This window comes from Haliaeetus leucocephalus, unplaced genomic scaffold (genome assembly GCF_000737465.1).
Source record: "Haliaeetus leucocephalus isolate CR32 unplaced genomic scaffold, Haliaeetus_leucocephalus-4.0 Scaffold101, whole genome shotgun sequence".
NCBI lineage: Eukaryota > Metazoa > Chordata > Aves > Accipitriformes > Accipitridae > Haliaeetus > Haliaeetus leucocephalus.
In genome coordinates this window covers 2447790-2468414 of record NW_010972537.1, presented here as the reverse complement: position 1 = coordinate 2468414, position 20625 = coordinate 2447790, and positions in this window count along the sequence as shown.

Here is a 20625-nt window from a genome sequence, read left to right as displayed (position 1 = left end):
ATACATGTGTTTATATGTATGCCTGTGTGTGGCTATGCCAGGAAATTGAAATAATGCTTGTAATTAGGTCTTGGGTTTTTTTGTGTGTGCCTCTGTCCACTGATTGCACCCTTCCAGGAAAGACTTGCTGCATTTCACTATCTTGCCTGATCTCTTCTGTCTTCTTTCAACAGGAGCATCATGTGGTCAGTGCCAAATAATGCAGATTCATAAAAATAGTTTTCCTCTGTCGATAAATCACAAATGAGCACCACTAAGAAATCTTGATGCTTTGTGTTCTGTCCTGAAACCTCTCTGTCTATGGGGTTGAGAGCATATCTGAGCATATCTCTTTCAGCCAGACTGTGACCAGTGTGTAGGTTCTCCTGGGAATGGGTGTTTCCCGTGGGGAAGGTGTTGACTAGAATAGATGGAGATGCTGTGAGACTTTTTTGGTGTTTGTTTTCCTCCTATTATTCAGTGCTTAAAAGGGTGAGTAAGGATTCTTCCTCTGTTGGTCAGTGAGTTGATGTTTTTATCTTGAGTGGTATCAGGTATTTGTGACTGTTTTGCATGCCAGGAGGAGCATGGGTTGGATTTGCAGCTTGGACCATGACTCCTTTAAGGACTAGGAATTTTTTGATGAGTGATTATACTTAACTCTGGGCTGTTAGTTGATGGATGTAGATGGAGCATGTCCATGTTGCTTGGGAAGGTTTCCTTAAATAGGCATGACCTTTCTAGCGAAAACAGGAAGATAGTTTTTGTGTTGGTTTTTTTTTTTTGAGCTTGGTGTTTGTTTCATTTTTGGAACTCATGATTACTGCAGGCATTTACCATAGAAGTAGCTCAAAGTCTTGGTAGCTTCGTGGGGCAGGGTTTTGCAGCTCTGTTGGAGTTTGATAGGGAGATTGGCTTGCTTTGCAGTGCAGCATTTGATATAGCAGTTGTTCATCCTTTCTGTATTTGTTCCATCCTTTCTATACCAGCTGCTATTCTTTACCTTTGGTGATCTGGTTCACCTTCCTTATCTTGCTGGCATCTGAAAATCTGAGGCATCTCTATGTATAAGGAAAAGACTAGCTAGTCTGCATATTTTAACATGTAGATGGGGAATGGATAGTGCTTCACTAGGTCTGGTTCATCCTGTGATAAAAATGTTCCTGTTTCTGCTGGGTTTTAGTATTCGTTGGAGTGGGGATTGCAGGCAAATTGGGGAGAGTGGTCCTGTCCCCTCAGAACAATGAACCCTCTGGCTACAATGTGAACGTGGTGACCATCTACCCAAAGTAGTGCCTGTCCCTGACCATCCCTGGGAGGTGTAGCAAGGGATGGGTGGTTTTGACTCCTGTGTGCACTGAAGTTTTCCAAGATGCCTGGTCTCAGCTATTTTGTCACTGTTGCTGGCAAGGCGTTCGCAAGCTCCTCTATGAACTCTGTAGTCTGTGTATGTCTCTAAAAATAAAATCACTATGCTTGGGCTCTTGTATCCATTGTAAGGTATTATGTGGGGTTGCTTCTCTTGGGTTGGGTGCTTGAAAAAGAGATGATGCAAATACTCTGGAAAAGGTGTAGTACAGTGGACAAACTGACCAGCCTTGATGGCACAGTAGTATCAAGCGTTTTATTTAGCTTGTGTGGTTTACTTGATCCTCAGGGTTAGTCTGAAATACAATTTTTATGTCCTTTTCCTGAGCAGTTTCTTATTCTAGGTCACCAATTTCTTGATCCCTGAACCCTTGGGAGTTTGCAATTAAGATTCAGAGATTTGTAGATCTGTCTGGTTGGTTCTGGGATTAGCAATCTTTACTTTCATTTCCAGAACAGGATTTTAAAGACAGTCCCTAAATCTCTGGGCCCTTTGGGCACGAGTAAACATGTGGCATTGTTCCCCTTCCATGGGTGAATTCCTACCATTGTAAGGCTTTCTCTGCCTCTGACTTCCTAGACAGGATTTTGGTGATGAGCGCAGTGACGATAAGTAGTGAAGAACTTCTTAATAGGTCACTTCTCAACTGTAATTCCTAGGTAAGTATTTCTCTGTCTTGTATGGGTTTTCCTAGGGTGCTGGTTAGCTTCACTCTCTGAACAATCTGCTTATGTACAGATGGTTACTGCATAGTGCTCTTGTGGAGGCAACTATTTCCATGAAGTTGCTAGAAAAAATTACAATTAATTTTGTATGGGCTGTGTTCGAACAGACGCATTGTGGAAGTGGGATTGCATTGAGAAGGGAGGACGGGACACCACTCATCTCCCAAAGGCTGCTCTGTTCCACTGGAGCCAGGGCAGGTGGGGGACTTTCATCTCCAGCTGCTCTTAAATTAGCCCTGGGTTGGAGTTGCTGGAAGTTTGTCTTGTCAAGTGCTAATTCAGCAAGTTATGCGTGAAGCTAATTGGCAGGGTAGAAAAAATGATGTGCCTGTAGTAAACTTTCTTCTTACCTGGAAGAGCTTAAACAGTGAAAATGTAAAATGTCCAGTAGGAAAATTTCTTCTTCCTTGCATGGTTAGCAGTGATAACCAAAAGCAAATTATACAATGCTGTGTTCAGAGCCCTCTGATAGTATTGTCATGGCTTCTGCTTCTGTTTACAGATTTCCCATGTAGCCGAATTAAATTAACAAGACTGGTCAATTCATTGCTGCTATATTTAACCTCCTGGGCAGCAATGAGTCTGGCAAGGATGGAGCATCATTTTCACGTGCTGCTTGGACAGGGAGGATGTGCAGCAAAATGAAGTAGTGTTATTGCTTGGGGGAGAGGTTCACAGTCACAGCTCAGATGTCAGATGAAGGGAATAGAAAAGGTTCCCAGAAGTCCTTTTACTCCAGTACTTCCAGTGTGGCTCAGTCACTCGAGTGAGTTAGGTAGCGTGAGGTTTTTTGTCATGTGCGGGCTAGCCAAAGACCAATGTATCCACAGAGTTTGTTCAAGGCAGATAGCATTACAGGAATCAAAACACATCTCTTGGTTCCTGTTCATAGATTTAATCCTTTGTTTTTAGCAGTTCAATATCCCTGTATTCTTTAGCCTAGCCTCCATTATCATGGATTTGAGCCCGTCTTAAATCCTAATGCATGTAATTGCATAGCATTATGTTAGGAAGAAAAGTGTGGTGCAAGGCAGTGCACAGAGGAATGAAACAACTCCACCAGGTCACCTGTGGAGGAGCAGAAATCTCAGAGCACTGGGTTCAGCAGGCCATCCTTCCTCCCTAATTTGAAGTAGGTGGCCTCCTTGCTTAATTGCTGCCCTCTCCATCTAAGGATGGTCCTTGGAGAGTGTTGGGAACGCATGGTGAGCTTCACACTGCTACCATTCTGTGCTGCGTCAGTTTGCTGTGTTATTAGAAGGTATGCTCTGCAGCATTTTAACTACGGCATCTTTCCCTAGCACCAAAATTCACTTAGAATTAAAATATGTATAGGGGTCTGCATCCTGTTGTTAGAGATGTTGCGTGTTTTCTTTAGACTTGTGCAAAATACGTGGTATGGTGGTAAAGGTTGTATGGGTTTATCTTCTTTTTTTTTTTTTTAATGCCCTCTCCCTTGAGTCTGCATAGCTTGTGAGACTGGGATGATACTGTGTGCTTAGCCTTGCAGCTGATTTGGAAAGCTGGGCTTCACCATGCCACGCTTGCTTTTCTTGTCTGTCTGCTTCAAGTTTTTTATGTGGAGTTTACAGATATTGGTGAAGTTTGCATAGCAGAAAGTGTCTCTTTGTAGCAACTGATGAGTGGATGACAAACAGCTGATTAAGCGCAGCCTTCAAAAGGCTTTTGAAAAAAAAAGTAGTATTTATGCTTTGCAAATTTTGTATCAGTACTAGTGCGTTAAGCAGTGTTAGGCCACCTGGCGTAGGTTGGTCTGACTGATAAACACCCCTTTGCTCTGGGCCACCAAGGGCTTGGGTCCTTGGGGTATGTGCAGTAGGCACAGCCCCTGTGTGGTGACTCCTGGTGTTGGGGTGCATGGTGTGACACCTTACCTCGAGGCTGATCTGATCGGATGGTAAACAGCCGCTGAAAGGAGCGATGCTTTCCCTCTGCTCTCCATTTGGCTCCGAGTTCGTTTTTCGTGATCTCATAGAAAATGAGTAATGCCAAAATGAAGGAGTTTATCACTAAATCCAGCTGACTCCGCTGTGGTGGATGTTGTGGCTGTCTGCCTGCTAGGTCATGTTTAAAAAGAGGGGATGGCTTGTGCACCCACTGTTTGGGGAAGACTGTGGAACTGTGCCTTCTGGATCCTGCCAGGTGTTGGAGTAGTTCATCCGTAATGCACAACTTTGCTGTCGGTGTGCAGCAACTCCATCTTCCACAGTAGTTTAAACTGATCTGCAGATTAGCCTGAGGTATTGCAGGCCTGACCTCTGTGCCATGGTGCTCGGAGCAAGGGACACAGGGCACCAGCAGCTGCCCGGGGAGTCGGGGTGTCCTGGGGGGCTGTGGCATGCTGGAAGGGTGCAGGTGCCAGGAGGGTCCTGCCTGTGGGTGCAGTGAGGAGGCGGGGAGATGCTTGTAGCTGAGACCATGACAGGTAACCCCAGATGTTGAGGGGCTAATGTAAAGCAGTAAATCAGCAGGATTTTTCTGTGTGCGCACACAGCAATGATAGCAAAACTTTTCTCCTTAATACTATCTTTGTTTGTTTTTTTTTAAACCACCTTGTTTTTTAAACCAAAGTAACTGCATGTTGACTTTCTGGAGTTTGGGAGATGCTGGGAACGACCTGAGAGGAAACTCTGGTAGTGTTGTAGAAAAAAGAGCTGTTGAAGAAGCTGGGTTGCCTCTGCCATCCCTTCGAGAGGGATGATGGTGTCGACTGCTTGCTGTGCCCGTCTCTCTGGTGCCAAGAGCAGCAGTGCATACGTTGACATGGCACACTGTACCCACAGTGCAGCTGCATGTCACTTCTGTCACCAGGGCAGCATCTGTAGCTCTTGCAAGGAGAGCCCTTTGCATGTTTAGTACTGCTACGCCGCTGTCAGCCTCTCTCACGCCCGTACTGCTTAGGAGCAAGTGGTTGTCCTCTCCTGCTGCAGAGCAGGGGGATAAACGTTTGTTCGTCTGCGGTTTCTCTGATTAACCGTGTTTTCAACTCTGCCTTTGTAGCTGACGGCAGGCCCTCCTTCCCCTCGGCGCGCGTCCGCAACACGCTCATGTGCCGGCACGCGTGTGCTGCCCTTGAAAACAGACCAAACTTATTAAAATCATTGCTAGTTGCCATGGCAGCTGTTGTCGCTGTGGGCTAATAGGAAAGGCAATTACTGCTGCATGCTAGGGAGCGTACGGGGAGGGTGTGGGCAGCGGGGGACAGGCGACTGCATGCTGATGAGCTGTGTGACTGATAGATCGGCTGTCACAGTGAGCAAGCAGCAGAGGAGAGAAAGGCCGGAGATGCCCTGTAATGAGGTTTGGCCAAATATGCCGTATTTCCACCTCCTGGGCAGGCTCATTGAGAGATTCCCACCCTTCCTTTGATTGTCAAGGGGAGTATTGGGGTTGAGATTCATGTTTGCAGCTGGGTGCAGTGCAGTGCTGCTTGGTGACTCTTCAGCTGGCCCAGTAACAGAAACAGGGAGCTGGAAAACTTTATACATGCTGAAGATACTCATCTGGCCCCTTTCCAGCTGTTTCCTCTCTGTAAATATTCCTCCTCAGCTCTTACTTTGCTGTTTCCTGTAGGTTGAAGGTCATGATGTAAAATAATTCCAACTTTCTTCGAGTGAGGAGCATCGGTTGTGAAAAGTGAGGTCGCTTATGTTTCAGGATGCTTTGCGGGTTCTCGTGTGCTGCTGTGCCAGTAGAAAGCCAAAAAGTTTTGCTTACGGACCTGTGTGTAGACACCCGTGTATCTGCAGGTGTTGTGTGGTCATATGGCAGATGCTGTGTTTTCATGCTTTTCACAGCAAATTTAAAGCTAAAGGGAAATTGTATCCTTCGCCTTTTTTTCACTGAATTTGGGTAGCGTGTGCCCAGGCAGTGCCAGAACTATTTGTGCCCAATGCAAACATGAGAAAAACAGGGAACATTTAATAGTGAGGAGCTTGTAGGAAATCAATAAATTCCTTGAAAGATATGAGTTGAAGAATTAGGTGAGAGCTGCAAGTCTGCAGCTTCTAGAAAGACTCAGGGATACAAAAAACTGTCCTGTCAGTGTTTGACAGAGCCCTGCACCCCCAAACTGCAACCCTCCATCCCCTCCAATTTGTGCTGCTTTCCTTTTCACTTGTGCTAGGAAATGGCCTGAGACCTCGCTGCACAGGAGCTCTTCCAGGTGGCCCTCCCTGGCCAGCAAGAGGCATGTCACACATTTCTTCTGGCTTCTGGAGTCCATCATGGTGTCAGGGAAGATAAAACGATGGTTGTGGTCCCCTTTGATGGGGCGACAGTCCCAGGAGTTGCGTGGGAGGCTTGTGGTCCAGACAGAGCGAGAAGAATAAAACAATTCTCTTGGAGCAGTCAGAATTGGGACCTTGTCTGAATTTATCTCCCTGTTTCGGTTGATCTCCCAGCAGCTGTTTCCAACTGCCCTCCGGATTGTGCCCCGTTGGGATAGCAGCGGTGACTCACTCAGCTGGGATGGTTTCCGCAGCATGCGAGAGCCCAGCTTCCCAGGGAGCCGTGGCACCAGGAAGGGGAAGGGTTCTGGTGTGTTTGATCCGTCAGTAAAGATTATGCTGTGTCTGTTTAATTAGAGACTGCTGCTTTCTTTACCGGTGTACTAAATATAAATGGAGGAGCTGGTCTAATATACTCGAAGTTGCAAATGTCAGGAGTCAATAGCTTTATTTTCCTCTTGCCAAATCTGATTTGTTTTTAAGTACTGCCACTAAATCTAATGATGCAGTAACTCCTGTTTGTTAAAAGGAATGAGAGATTTAGACGAAAGGGACTTCATACTCTTCTCCGCCCTCTCTCTCATCCCATGTCTCTTTATGCAGGAAGAGCTACTGGTTTGCAGGTGTTTGTACAGTATTATCTGAAGTGTCAAAAGGCTTGATCTAAATATGCTGTGTAGTAAGTTTGTATCCAGCTAAAATACAGTTGTTTTCTCTCTGCACAGTTTTTTGGCACAGATTTGTACATTCCAAACATTACCTTTGTGACAGCAGAATGCTGAAAAAATTAAAAAATACAAAAAATACAGTGAAGCTAAAGAAGCTGCTGCTGGAGCCCAGGCTTGTGAGGATTAACTTGGGGCTTCATGTTCGGTTTGGGATTCTTTGTCTGCTGAACTACAGTCTAAGTCCTGGCAGGCCCTAGGGAGATCTCTAATGGGACAGACATCTGTGCTTAAGATGCCTTGCCCTGTCCGTCTGTCTGTGCAGGAAAAGGAGTAGGTAGCAAATGAGATTTTCACCACCACCCCTCCCCGGTGCTCCTACTGAGCACAGTGGACCTGATCTACATCCATCTGCTTTGCCTTGTACAGTGCCATTGCACACGCTGTTTGCTTGAGCTTTTCCGTGCGCTGTAGTGCGATGCGCGGGAAGTACAGCTCGCTGGGACGGTGCTGGCGCTGCCGCCGTGTGAAGTGCTTGGCCCTGAATCAGTCGGCTGAAAAGTCCTTGACAGCAGAAACGATGGGGAGAACTCCTCATGGTGAAGACTGACTCAGTGCTGTTATCAGCCGCCCAGTATGCAGTGAGGCTCCACGTCTTGCCGTCGGCTGCTGTAACTGCTGTTTGTTCATGCCCTGGCCGATTCGGCGTGCTTTTTGTTCTGGCCGGTGGGATAACGTGGGGTACCTGGTCTTGGGGCAAAGCTGGCTGCTGGGCTGGAGGAGGAGGGAGCATGCTCGTTATGTGCTGGAGGCATTTTTGCCGTGTTGCAGCACGTGCTGGGGAAGGCATGCCTTAAAAATGGGAGCGCACAGAACAGCGGGTTGATCTGCCAGGTCTCTTCTGGCCTCAAGACTCGAGGTCTGGCAGAACGGTTTCAGCATTAGATGTGTTTTTGTGGAAAGGGGAAGAAAGAAATCCAGATACTTTCTGCCCTTCTTGAGGTTTTCCTGTTCCTAGTGGTGGCAAGAAGATACTGTGTTTCTGGAGTGTGTTGAGTTGTAATCGGTGTCTGTTCTCAGTCTGGGTAGAGGAGATAGAGACTCTCCCCAGGGTTTCTGCGTGCTCCTGGTCATCAGTGGATGTTACTGACCAGCACGGAGGATTTTTTCCGAAAGCGGTTTCCTCTGCTGCATGATGCAATGTTGAGTCAGTAACCCTGTTGCTTTGAAGGTTAATATTTTTCATATCCCCAACACTTCTTTGTCTTCCCTTATCCCTCTTTTTTTCCCCTCCAGCTTTTCCTATTTTTGATAGACTAATCTAACGCTAGCCTTTCCTAGGGCAGAGCTGTGACTGCGAGAGATTAGCCTCCATCCTCTTCTGCTTCAAGCTTTGGGAGCCGAGCTGATGGAGAGAGAGCACATGACCCTCCCGGTGGCTTTTCCTTCCCAGCGGGACACAGGGAGCTGTGTGCGAAGGGAACAAGCGGTGCTGTGTAGCGCGTCGGTGCTCCGCTCCCGCTGGTGGCAAGGGCAGGCAGGGCTCGCCAGCTCCTGCCAGCGTGGCACGGTTCGGTGAGCTGGCAGCTTTCCTGGGCAGTGCTGCAGGGCTTGCCCACCCGTGTGCCGCTCAACGCACCGGCTTCCCTTTTCGACCCCAAACGTAAGCGCACGGGGCGGCCGAAGAGCGATGCAAGCTGGCTTCGTCTTTCCTCGACGCGGTGTAAGCGAGCGGAGTGCCTGAATTATTCACTCCTCCTCGGCCTGCTGTTCCTATTGAATTCCCCGTGTGTCGGGGCACCCTGCCAGCACCCGGTGACGAATTCATTGCTGCGCCTGGCCCGGGGTCACCCCGCGCCGTGTGTGTTCGGGGGAGCGGGGCCGGAGAAGGGGGGGGGGGTGACCGCTTGTGCCAGGCTCGCCCTGGAGTTTTGTAGCCACAGGTCGGTGGGACTGGGTTGCCCTGCGGTCTTTCTGTCCGTGGTGTAGGTGGGTGCTGGCCCTTGCGCTGCTCGAAGGGTTGTTGGCAGGTTTGCCTGTGTTTATATCTGTCTCTGCCTTGCAGACGTGCTGAAGTCTGCCCGGGCTCCTGGGTCCTAATCTTTTCCTACCATCTCTCTGTATGCAGTATCTGGTATTGTATCGTGTCTGTATTTCATCTTTGTGGCGTGGATTTCTCTGCAAACTGCGTCCTTATTTTTTACACACAATTTGAGGTTTTCTTCTTTCCCTCATCCCAAGTTTTCAGGGGTGGTTGTGCTAAAAAGCAATCACGTTTTGCGTTTTCTGAGGGGAAATGTTTCCTTTATTGTTCTAATGGAAACCATTTCCCATTTGCCTATGATGTTAGTCTTACTAACACCAATCTCTACTGTTCACATTATCACAACTCATAAAAGCTGCCGAAGGCACGTTTTGTACTTTTGGAGGAGATTATCACTTCTCTCTGCAAGAACTTCTGGATGTATGTTTGGTACCATCTTCATTGTGCTGATCCTCTGCTTTGTTTCTCTATACTTTCTTTTTTTAAGCAATTACAGCAGGTGGCTGGTCCCTGGGGAAGCTTCCTTTGACCAGAGTGCTCTCTGGTCCCAGTTGATGGGGTCGGATGGAGTTTCAGGTCCTCCTCCTGGCTGCACAGAGGAGTGTTTTTTCACCTCTAATTGGATCATGTAAATCAGCCCTTTCTTTGTCTCGTCCTCTTTGTCCGGAATCTCCTTCTGGTGATTTAGATGAATAAATCAGCCTTGACGTTGGATTGAATTTTTGTTTAGTAGTTATGTTGGTACTTAAGAATTAGTGTATCTGACAAGCAAAATAGGGGTAATAATCAGAATTACGACCAATAATTTCCCTCAAAACCTGATTTCTGTAGTAGAGGTGATATGTAAATGACTGAGTACAAAGTGGCAGGGGCTGGCTTTTTTTTTTTTTTAGAAATCCTGTGCTGTTTACAGCCCTCTGGGATTTTAGTGTTTGATAAAGTACTAAGGGATCCCTAGGGTCTGACAGATGCTGGAGAAAACAGAGCTCCCTTCTAGAGAGGAACCCAGTCCTTTCACGGCAGTGCAAATACTGGGTGCTGGAGGGGTGCACCTTTCTGCTGGCCAGTGGAAAGCTTTTCCTGCTGAACGTCATCCCCTCGGCCAAAGGCAAAGTCTTTCAGAGTCGCTGCTTGTCCCGCTCGCCTCAGTTTGCGGTGTGTGGCTGTGATGGGCAACCTGGGGGGAACGATGTGCTGTCCTTCTCTTCCCCCCTTTGACTCTGATGCCTGTAGCAGCGGAGTATGCCGTTACTTCTGAAGTGATGGCTGCAATATTGCTTGCTGTGGCTTCTCTGCAGCAAGCAGCAGAGGGGACTTGAAGTGATTCAACGGAGAGAAGAAAAACAAACTGCAGGAAAGCCTAGGTCATTGCATGTGTCCATGAGCATTGACTGGTTATTGAATCAAAAAGGCTAGAAGGAAGGGAACAGAGGGTGAAGTCACCTGTTTTGTCCTCCATACAGGCAGGAATGGAGAGAGGTATAGTATTCCCTGTCAACAGAGGGTAGGGAAATGTCTGAAACAAGCTTCCTCCTATTGCTTTTAAAGTTGGATGAGTGAAAGGGAGACAACAAGTTGCAAAGGTGTGAAGCCTGCAATGGTGTTCATGCAGTAACTGGGAGAAAGTCTGGGGCTGCATTCCCCCATTAGCACGTAGGGCTTGCAAATGTGTTTTTGCTGTGGGCAAAAGCATTCAGCCCTTCCAGAAGTAAATACAAAAGCTGATGGACTGGGACTCATGAATGACAAGGCCTACATGTAGTCAGTTGAGAAGCTAAGCCTTATTGTAATACGTGGCTTCTAGGATGCAAGAGAGAGCTAGAACTGGCATTGCCAGAGTTTGGGGCCATATGCTTTTATGTTATCTTTGTGTAGTAGAGATTTTAAATTTTGGAGCTTCTCATTTATACCCCTTTTGGCTTTAGTAATGGCAGTAGGAGAAAGGGAAAACTTGTTGTTCTTCCTTCCCTCTTTTTTTCTTCCCCCAGGGGATTTTTGACTGTTTCCAGAAGGGAGCAGATTTCCAGCTCTTTCCCTCATCCTCCTGATCTGATTGAAGAGCAGTAGGGGAGAGAAGCAATCTCATTCAATCTGTGATTTGCATGTGTTCAGCCCTTCTGTCTTGAATCTGTACAGTGCCTTTCTTTGCGGCTGATAACAGCTTTCCCATGCAGCAGCAGCATCTGTGTGAAATTCCAGCATCTTTTAATTTTTTTTTCTTTTTCTGCTGCTGCTTTAAAGCTGCAAGTAATCCTCCAGGCACCAGCACTATCTTTCAATAGACTCTGAGTGATGCAATGCTGTCTTCATATGGGATGGGATTTGGGAGGTTCGTTTTTTCACCCAGGAGGATTACAAGCTTCATTTTGACACAAACATTTATACACTGCAGGTGGTAATGTTGGTGCCTCAAGACTTGATTTTTGGCAGTAGGAAGTTGCACTGAAAATCCAGCAACTTTCCTAGGCCTGCCTTCCTTTCTGAGACAGTTTTAGTGCTGCAAAATCCCCACTGGTGTTGGCTGTGGCCTAGAAAGTTTAGGGGTCTATTATGTTTCAGTTTTGGTCAAGTTCATACATAGATATGTGTAATAAATATGCACAAATGTATATTTTATATACACACAATGTTAACTTCTGCAGTCATAGTTTGGGTGCTTTCTTATAATGCATTAAGCAATGTGCCGAATGTAATGAGATGATGTTTGTTGTTTCCTATCCTCTTTAGGAAGAGCAATATATGCTCCTTCAAGATTAGTTTTTGAAGCCTTCTGTTTACTTTTTTAATGTAAAAGAAAGGTTTAGGGTTGTTTTGTTGTTGTTTGGGGTTTTTTGGGTTTTTTTGGGGGGAGAGGATTTGAATTAAGCATGTGGCTACCACTCCTGGAAAGTGATGAAGTTTGCAATGCTCCTTGGCTTCAAGAGTAGTGTGTTTTGCAGTATGACCTGTGTAAATGTTCACCCTGAGATCTGCTTAGCCATTTGTATAGAGAACTGCAGTGGTTCAAGGCATGAAATTATCAGCTCCAGTTTCTGTGTGATTTGGAGTTTCCTAAAAGCTGACGTCTTGTGCTGCCATTGTCACCATGCTGTAGTCCAGCTGAGAGGTAATGAAAGCATTAATCATTGAAGCCAGGTCATATTCTAAGCTGGGGTAGAGTCTCTCAGCTCTTGAATGTGTGCATCTCTTGGATGTGTGCAGATCTTGTTGTTGAAGGCTGTAGCATCAGGCTGAGAAGCAGGAACATTTCTAAAATATCAATAGCACTGATGTCAGAGGATGCGTACTTTTAGAATGCTTAATAGTGGCATCTTCTACGTGCCTCATCCTACCATCAACATCCTCCCCAGAATCAGTGTCAGCCAATACTTCTGCAGCTGGTCTTGCCAAATCTTTGGCATCTCTTTGTGACAGTGGTATATGGGCCTGTAGCAAAGTGCAGTGCTTTTTGTCTGAAAGTCATGGAGGTCACAGATCCAAAGCACTGAAAACAGAAGGGGTCTGTGTGTGTTTTTGCAGATTCAGTGGGGAAAAAAAGTTAGCATCTGTTTTTATAGGTCCTCCCCAATTACTGATCTGAAAACTAGCTACTAAGTGTGGGTAAATTTAGTCGATAAAAATGCCTTTTCCCTCCTGGATTCTCACAACTCTGTAAATAATTAACAGACAAAGCATGACAGCTTCGTTTTGGATACCCATGGCTACTATCTGCAGAGCATCCCTTTGCTCATGCAAGCTCACTTAAGCAGCTCCAGTCTTTGGTAGAGCAGCAGCAGACTTGAGTTGCTCCCTGCTTCCGAAGGGTGAAGAAAGGAGAAAAGAATGAGCAAACATCACGCATATCTGGTTAGGCCATACAGTAGTGGAGACGTTTTGGCATGAGGAAGGGAAGCCGTGAAATGTGATCAGAAATAAGACTTTCTTCTGCTGCCTCAGATGACTGCTTGATGTTTCTTTTGATCAATTCTTCAAGGGAGTAAAAACTCTGAATCTTAAAGCAGTGTTTGAGATGCCTGTGTAAAAGGCTCTGAAATGCATGGAGGTCAAGGATTGGTAGTTTCTAAGGAGACTTGTCAGCAAAGCTCACGTTGTTGCAGTTTCATCACTGGTTTAAGCTGATCTAAAACTATGCTTTCCTTGAAAGAGGAGCCCTGCCTTCTCCCTGATGCCAACCATGTGGTCCTACACCCTCCCATGTACAGGTGTTAGAGATTACGTGGCCTGTAGTGACCACCTTTGTTCATGAAGCTAATCCTTCTCCTTTTTGAGGGATTAGTTTTCAGGAGGATCAGCAAGCTGATCTGACTTGCCGTGTTCTTCTGTGATCCCTACTGTGCATGCAAGAGATGAGGTAGGGTTGCAGATTTGGGAGCAGGAATGGAAAAATCAGGGTGATTCACTTTGTTGGTAGTGTGATTTTTTTTTTTGAGGTTGACTTAATCTGACTGTAAAAACCATGCTCTTGGAAGGTTTGTATCACTTTGTAGCTCAAGGGAGTTGAGTTTTAATCTCTTTATACTTGGGCCGAGCAGTTGTTACCAAGTGTGCAGAAGGAAGGAGCAAGTAGAACTGAATTTATAGAGCTGCAACTGTCTAGAGCTTTGAATAAAATGTTGGCTGTATTTACAAAGAAACCTTGAGAGAAAAAAAAAAAGGCAAGTGGTTCTTTGGCATGGTTTGAAGCTTTGACTGGCCCTCTCGTCTGCTGTTTGCCACAGTGCTCCAGTTCAGGGGTTTGCTATACTGCCAGTTTCTCTGTACCTAATTTAAGATGTTTATGCATTCAGTGGGAGGGTGGCTCCCTTTTTTGTTTCCTTCATATGAATGTGCCGCATAGGAAGATACAGGATGCTGTAATTTCAGGAGCTGAGTGTTTTTAGATCTCTTCTGTTCTGCATTTCATCTGTTGTAGGCTCAGGGAGGGAAACGTAACTTCTTGATGCAAAGAAGTCTCCAGGGATTGCACACAGAAGAGGTTTTCAGACTAAATTGTGACGGAAACAAGCATTAGGTGAATGTGCTGTGACAATCCCTTCCCATATGTGCACACTTACAAACCAAGTGGTAGTTTCAATCGCATTTAAAAGTTGGTAGAATTGTAATGCTATTGCCTTCCTAAAAGCTTCGTGAAAAATGTTGATGGTGTGGGGGCAGGCAGAGATGCACAGACAAGTGCCCCGTGAAGGGCAAGGTGGTCCGGACTTGTGGATTATGCGCTCCATATGGAGCAGGTGGATGGATCGGTTTGGCCATGCCATGGTGTGTGCTCCCTTCTGCCCGGCAGGACCATGGCAGGGGACACGGCAAGGGGGGCTGTGGTTATAGCTGCGGGAGGCTGGGACGGGAAGCAGCCGGGGGGGGCAGAGGGTACAAATCTGCAAGGAACTAGTTTCGGTTAGTTCCACTGCTGGTAGAGTGGCTTTTTTATTACATTGTCTTGCAGGCAGGGAAGGGAGGGGGTGGAAGGAGGGTGCTTTTGTGTGGTGCTGGCAGGATTGTGCAATCTGGGGGTTTTGAGACCTCCTGGGGGGGTTGTGGGTCATTTTCCAGTGGCTTCAGACTATCTGTAAAGACAATGGGGTGGAACTGAGGCTCTGTAAGGAGGTTGTGTGCTGTTTCTGAGGACTTCCTGGGCTTTAACTAAACCTAAAGCTGGTAAAAAGAGAGAAATGCATTGCAGGCTTGTGGGATGCTGCAGGCAAGAACTGTGTCTATCTCCTGCCTGTTCAGCAGACCCAGGCCTTGCAGCCTTCGAGGTGCCCGGGGTGCGGCAGCCTGGTGCTTTAATGCTGCAGTCACCGCAAAGATCTCTGGCACCTGTCTTGAGCTTTCACAGGTCTGATTTGTTCGTATGACCTCTTGCTGTTTAATTGCAATCTTATTTTTGTGGTTGATGGCCATATTTAAACACGGGATGTACAATAGTATAAGAATATCCAATGCCTGAGACTGCTGGCAGTCTCTTACTTCATTTTTCCATTAATACATAAAGTTCTTGGCCCTTCTGCGTAGAATGCAGGCGGCAGCAGCAGCAGCTTTTCCCTTATAAGCAAGGCTAGCACTTCCATCTGGGCCAAACTGGAGAATTCAGACGACTTACGGATACCTCGCTGGATAATTTTGCTCTCCACAGTAACACAATCCTTCTTAGAAACGCCTTCAGAGTGACTTGCCTTGCTTCTGTGTGCAATGAAATGGAAACAGTAACTTACTGTAAATGCCTGTTTTGTCCCTATAGCTGGGTTGGGTGGTGTTTTGTTTTGAATCTTCCTCTCTTTGCATAGCACTCTCCTGACTTTTTGGATGCAGCCTTCCAAATGAAGGGCAGGTCTTTCTTCCTTTCTCTTAAAATTTTGAAACAAAGCATGTACTGAAACTCTTCTCAAAACTGTTCCTTAGAGGAGGTGTCCCTCCTTTGGGAGGGAAGGAGATTCTTTGATTAGTGCTCGCTTGCTCCCTGTTTTAACCCTTTTCTAGCTGTGACCATTGCCTGCACGGGGATGCTTCATTCCTCCAGCATAAGTTATTTGGCTAGGTTGGGGCATCTGCTATAGCCTGCCGTACTGGACAGTTTGTCTAGGGTGGGTATTTCTGGTAGCTTAGGCAGGATTTCTCTCTTTTTATATACTCAGTCGAGAGGTGCGACCACAGCTACCATGCTGGCATCTTGGGGCAGTCATGTTTAGCAATAGTTAGCTTTGCAGCAGCAGTGAGGAGGTTTGTATAACAGAAGTGGATTCCAAGGAGTCTTTGGTTAATGGCTGAGAAAACCTGTTATTTTAAGGCTTTTTAAAATTTTTTTGAATTGCACTCCGGTTATAGAGGGCCTTGGCATGTGGCCACATCCTATCCAGACTGTCTGTGGCCTGTAAAGAGATGGCACTCAGTTACAGGGTGGAAGTAAGGAGAAAAGCAAAGGGGTGTTTTCTGTAGTGGAATGGCATTGTGTTACATAGCAGGAATCGCTCATGTTACTTTTCATATGTAATTGCTTAATTGGGATGTGGAAAGGTTAGCTTTGATTTTGTTTTGATATGTTTCTACATTTTTATAGGCAAGTGTGTAGCACTTGGCTGCCTAATTAGAAGAAAAACCCTGAAAAATACTGATGTGTGGGGGAGAGGTGAATAAAGGTAAAGGCAAGGAGGGAAGGGTAAAAGTCCTGCAGGCTTTACGTCATTGTGGAGATAGCAACCCTTGCAAGGGGAGTACCTCTCTAATAAACTGTTACATGGGGATTTATTCTGGTAAAATTCAACAGTCGTGACCTCTCCTTTTCCCTTTTAAAATACTGGCGAATGGCATTTTGGAGACAGACACCCTCTTTGTCTCCGGAACATGTACTGAGGCACTAATGGGCTGTCCCAGTCCTTACTGGAAGGAACCCTTTGGGAGTTGGAAATGGCTGGATCAGTCTCTGTCGCGCTTTTGATTCTTCGTACCTCCAAGGCAGCAGGGGAGCATCACCACGATTATGTGCTTCGCATTGTGGTCTTTCCGTCCTCTTTAAGAACAGAATTAAATCTCTTGCATGTGTCTGGAATACTCATCTCTGCTGGAGTGGGTTTGCTCACATCCATGCGCTAATTTATGACACAGAAATGAGAGCTTCCAAGGGGCCAAAATTCAGGATGAGCCCTCAACATGCGTGGCTCCCATTTGGCGATACTCTAGCTGTGGAATGACTTGCTGTGTTTTCTCTATGTTCATCTTACGAGGTGAGATTAGTGCCCTGGATGCTCTTTCACGAGGGCTGCTTCTGCAGCAGTGTGCTGCCCAGGAGACAGAGGGTTTGGCCTTTTTCTGTCCCTTGTGAAGCCACTTTGGGATGCCCCTTGTGAGCAGAGGGAGCTGCCACGCTGTGCAAGTTGCCCTCGCAGCACTCGAGGGGGTTTGTTCCCCTTTATAGATGCCCTTTTGTTCCCTGCTGTTGCAGGGAGAGGAGCTTTCCAGGAGGGGGATGAAGAGGCCAGGCTTAATGGTCTTAAGAGTGGATTTATTTTATTTTATTTTATTTTTTTTTTAATTTTGGGAGGGAAGGCCTGGGAGTTGTTTCTCTCTAACTGTTTCCAGATGGTGCTGCTGGAACACAAAGATTTCTAGTGTGTTTGGGATGGCGGCAGCCGAGACCCCCAGCCCCCCTGGCGCTTCCTGTGCAGCTCCACAATCCTGCAGGCTTAATCAGAAACAGCCCTGGCTGCCGAGGCACTCCTGAAGCCTGCTTTTTCTTCACCCTGTGCCCTAAGCCCTGGGCTTTCTCCCTCCTCTGGGCTTTTTAACCCCTTGCCATTACAGCTCTGGCCCATCAGCCTGCCCGCCTCGCTTTCCTCCTTTCTCAGGCTGGCTGTGGGCACTTGGAGTGCCCTGGAGATGAAACTGCGTTTGGCTAGACTGCTCGAAGAAATTATGTCTTTGGGGAAAGGGAAGCTGTCTTGTAGTGCAAACCTGGGAAAATAATTTCTGTAACTATCTAGGGCAGCTTATGCAATCAGGCCAGCATGTCCAGGGCACAGAAAATTTCTCTTGTACCTATTTGCCTGCAGCACTTGGTATACAGCATGATTTCATCTGAGTCATGTGCTGTTGTGCCTCTATCTCTTTTTCGTGCCAATTTCCCCAAAAGCAAGGCAGGTTTAATTTTATATCACAGCCTCTTCACACCCAACCAACAAATTAGTTTCAGCCTTCTCTTCTGCAGGTAATGTAACAACTATAATTTTATTCTGGGAAGTAGGAGTACTCTTCTTTCCTTTTAGCCTTTGAGCAACAGCCTCTGAATATCTGTAAAATCAGCCAAGAAGCTTGTGATCAACTGACTTCCCTTCTGGATCTGAGGTCTATCATCTCCCTCATCCTGTTCTCTCCCATATTCTCCATCCTGTTTTCTGAGAAAGCAGAAGCAATGAAGCTGTCTACTAAGGCAAAACTCTGTAGTCTTCTTTACCCTGCGAAAGCTTGTAGCCGTCATGTTTGAGCAAGCTGGATTTTCATGCCGTGAGCATGTTGCCCTGTAATGAGTGGCTTAGCATGAATTATGTGTGAAATGCTTCTTCAGCCCCATGTGACAATTATGGCATCCAAAGGTGCCCCCAGTGCTGGATTTTAAAGCCTTGTTATGAGCCCTGTCCTGTTCCTGTTGAGTAAGAATGGAAGTGAAGATGAGCTGCCATTTTAAAATGCTTCTGCCTAGTAAAAAAGCAGGGAAATCAATATTCTGTGCTATTGACTTCTGTGCATGCAGAGTGTCCTTGTATTTGCTGGATCATAGACGTCACGCTGTGCACAGTATTCCCAGGGGCTTTAACTCGCACTGGATCTATTGTTGCCAACGTAGGTCATGGACCAGCAGAGACAGGCTGTATTTCCTTTATGCCTGGAGCAGTATGAGGATGCTGCCATATGTAGTCCAAAAAAAGTGTGTATTTTGCACATTTAAATTACACTGAATTAATGAAACCTCATCTCTTTGAGAAGCTCAAAACACCCCTTGGCTGATCTGGAAAATGAAAAACCCAGTTGGTGGAAAGCTGCTTCTGACCTCCAGAAAGCTACTGCCATTATTTTAAAAACAAAGGGAAAAAAAACCCAAACTCAGGGAAGAATCTGCATTGTTGTAAAGAATCTCTGTAAAATACTTCAATTTTAGCTCTTCCATTTTAGCTGTGGAAGTGCTTTCTGTGTATGAAAGACCCCCTTATCTTTGCAAAATTAGACATCCATATTGTAACTTCATACGGACACTGTCAGCTTAAAACCTGAGTGTGCATTTGTAAACTTGTTGTATACTGAATTTTTTTAAACAGACCTGAAAGTTTAAATACCATCTTCCTATGTGGTTTGGTCAGATGCGTATTTGTGTGTATTCTGTTCTGCGGCTTGTGCTATACCAGCCAGTTACGGTTCCTGTAGTGTAGATGGGGTTTCGCAGAACAGAAGCGCCAGGAGGTTGGAGTTAAGAAAATATGTATTTCAAATACAGAAAATTGCACCGATGCGTTTGGGCGTTGGACAGGGACGCAGCCTCCCCCAAAGTGGCCCTGTTCTGTCTTGCTGCCCACCTCGTGGGCTTGCCCAGCTAATTGCTCCAAACTATTCAAACTCTGGTCGGGGCAGAAGGCTATTTTTATTAATCTGACATCACCTTCCTTTCTCGTCTTTACTGTGTCACTGGGCTTCCCGCCCGGGGAGCCTCTGGCCAGCCTGGCCTCCCTCCGGCTGGGGCCCTGCCCGTTAATGATGGCCGAGAGGGGCCTGCAGGCCCCGCGGTGGGTTACGGCCTGCCGGGGGCTGCGGGGTGCCGTGTCCCCGCTGCAGAGGTGGGTGTCCGGCTTTGGAGAGCCGTGGGCTTGCAAAACCCTGAGGCCGGAGCAGGCAACCAGGACGGGGACCCCCTTCTGCTGGGGGTCCGGAGCGGGTGAGAGGCCGGAGGTGGGGAACGCCATCAGCCATCCCCACCGGGGGATCCGGAGCCCTGCGAGGGGGTTGAGGGCCTGGCACGGGAGCTCTCCCCATCCCACGCGTCCAACGTCCTGCTGAAAACACGATATTTTTAGGAGAAGGGGAAACCTGGAGCGGAGTGCGTGGGGGGCCAGGCCGGAGGCCACCGTCGCTGTGGCAACGGGGCCAGAATTCCAGGAAGGAAGAGGGGCCGGATGGGCCTCCATCCCAGCTTCCGTCCCGGAGTGGGGAGCCTGTGGGCGCTTCCCTGCTCCCGCGGGGGCAGCCGCTGGCATCGGGCCTCCTGCGGCCGGAGCTCTGCACTGGCGGCGGCACTTGTGGTTTTTCTGTCCCTCAAGAAGCGGCCTCGGTAATTCGGGCGGGCGTGGGAAGCCAGGGCCATGTTAGCTGGCGTGCGTCTTCCCAGTCGTCAAGGGCAGTGATGTGCAGCGTACTTGGTGTGGTGGCTTTTATCGAAATCGTGGGCTTTTCGTCCCCAAATATACTTAAAAAAAAAAGCACGGGTAAGGAGTAAAATTTAAGTCCTGCTACTTGCGTCCAGAAAATCATGCAGGTCGTTGATGTCAGGACACTAGCAAGGAAGCAAATAAATGGAAGTCCTTTGCTAGATGACGTCTGCACGTCTGGAAACTGGCCAAAGCCGGGGAGCAAGTTTAATTGAAAGTGAAGACAGCTGAAGGGAAACGTCCCACGCTATAGATGCAGTTATTGGAACTGCAGAGTGATTAGCAAGAGCTATATATCAAATTAGGGTAAGTATCAAGGGAGAAGGGTGACATTAAGATCCATTTAAAAACTACTTTAGTTCAGTTTTTCATTAATAATTGGTAATTCAACCTTAGATGCTGCTTTTCCCATTAATTTTATCCACAGACAGTTTGGGGTAGGGAGATGGCACACACAATTGAGAAAGCAGACTGAATGCATCAGATGCACTTGGACAAAGAAATGGATATTTCCTTTTTGTCTATATGCAATAATTTGTGCAAGTAAGGGTCTAATGAAGAATTACCTATTTTCTTGGTAGCTGATAAGAAGGTCAAGGCATTTACAGTTTTACTAATGCTCTGCCACAGTAAAGCACTAAAAAGCCTTTTTCAAGACACCTCCCCCCCCCCCCCCCCCCCCCCCGGTT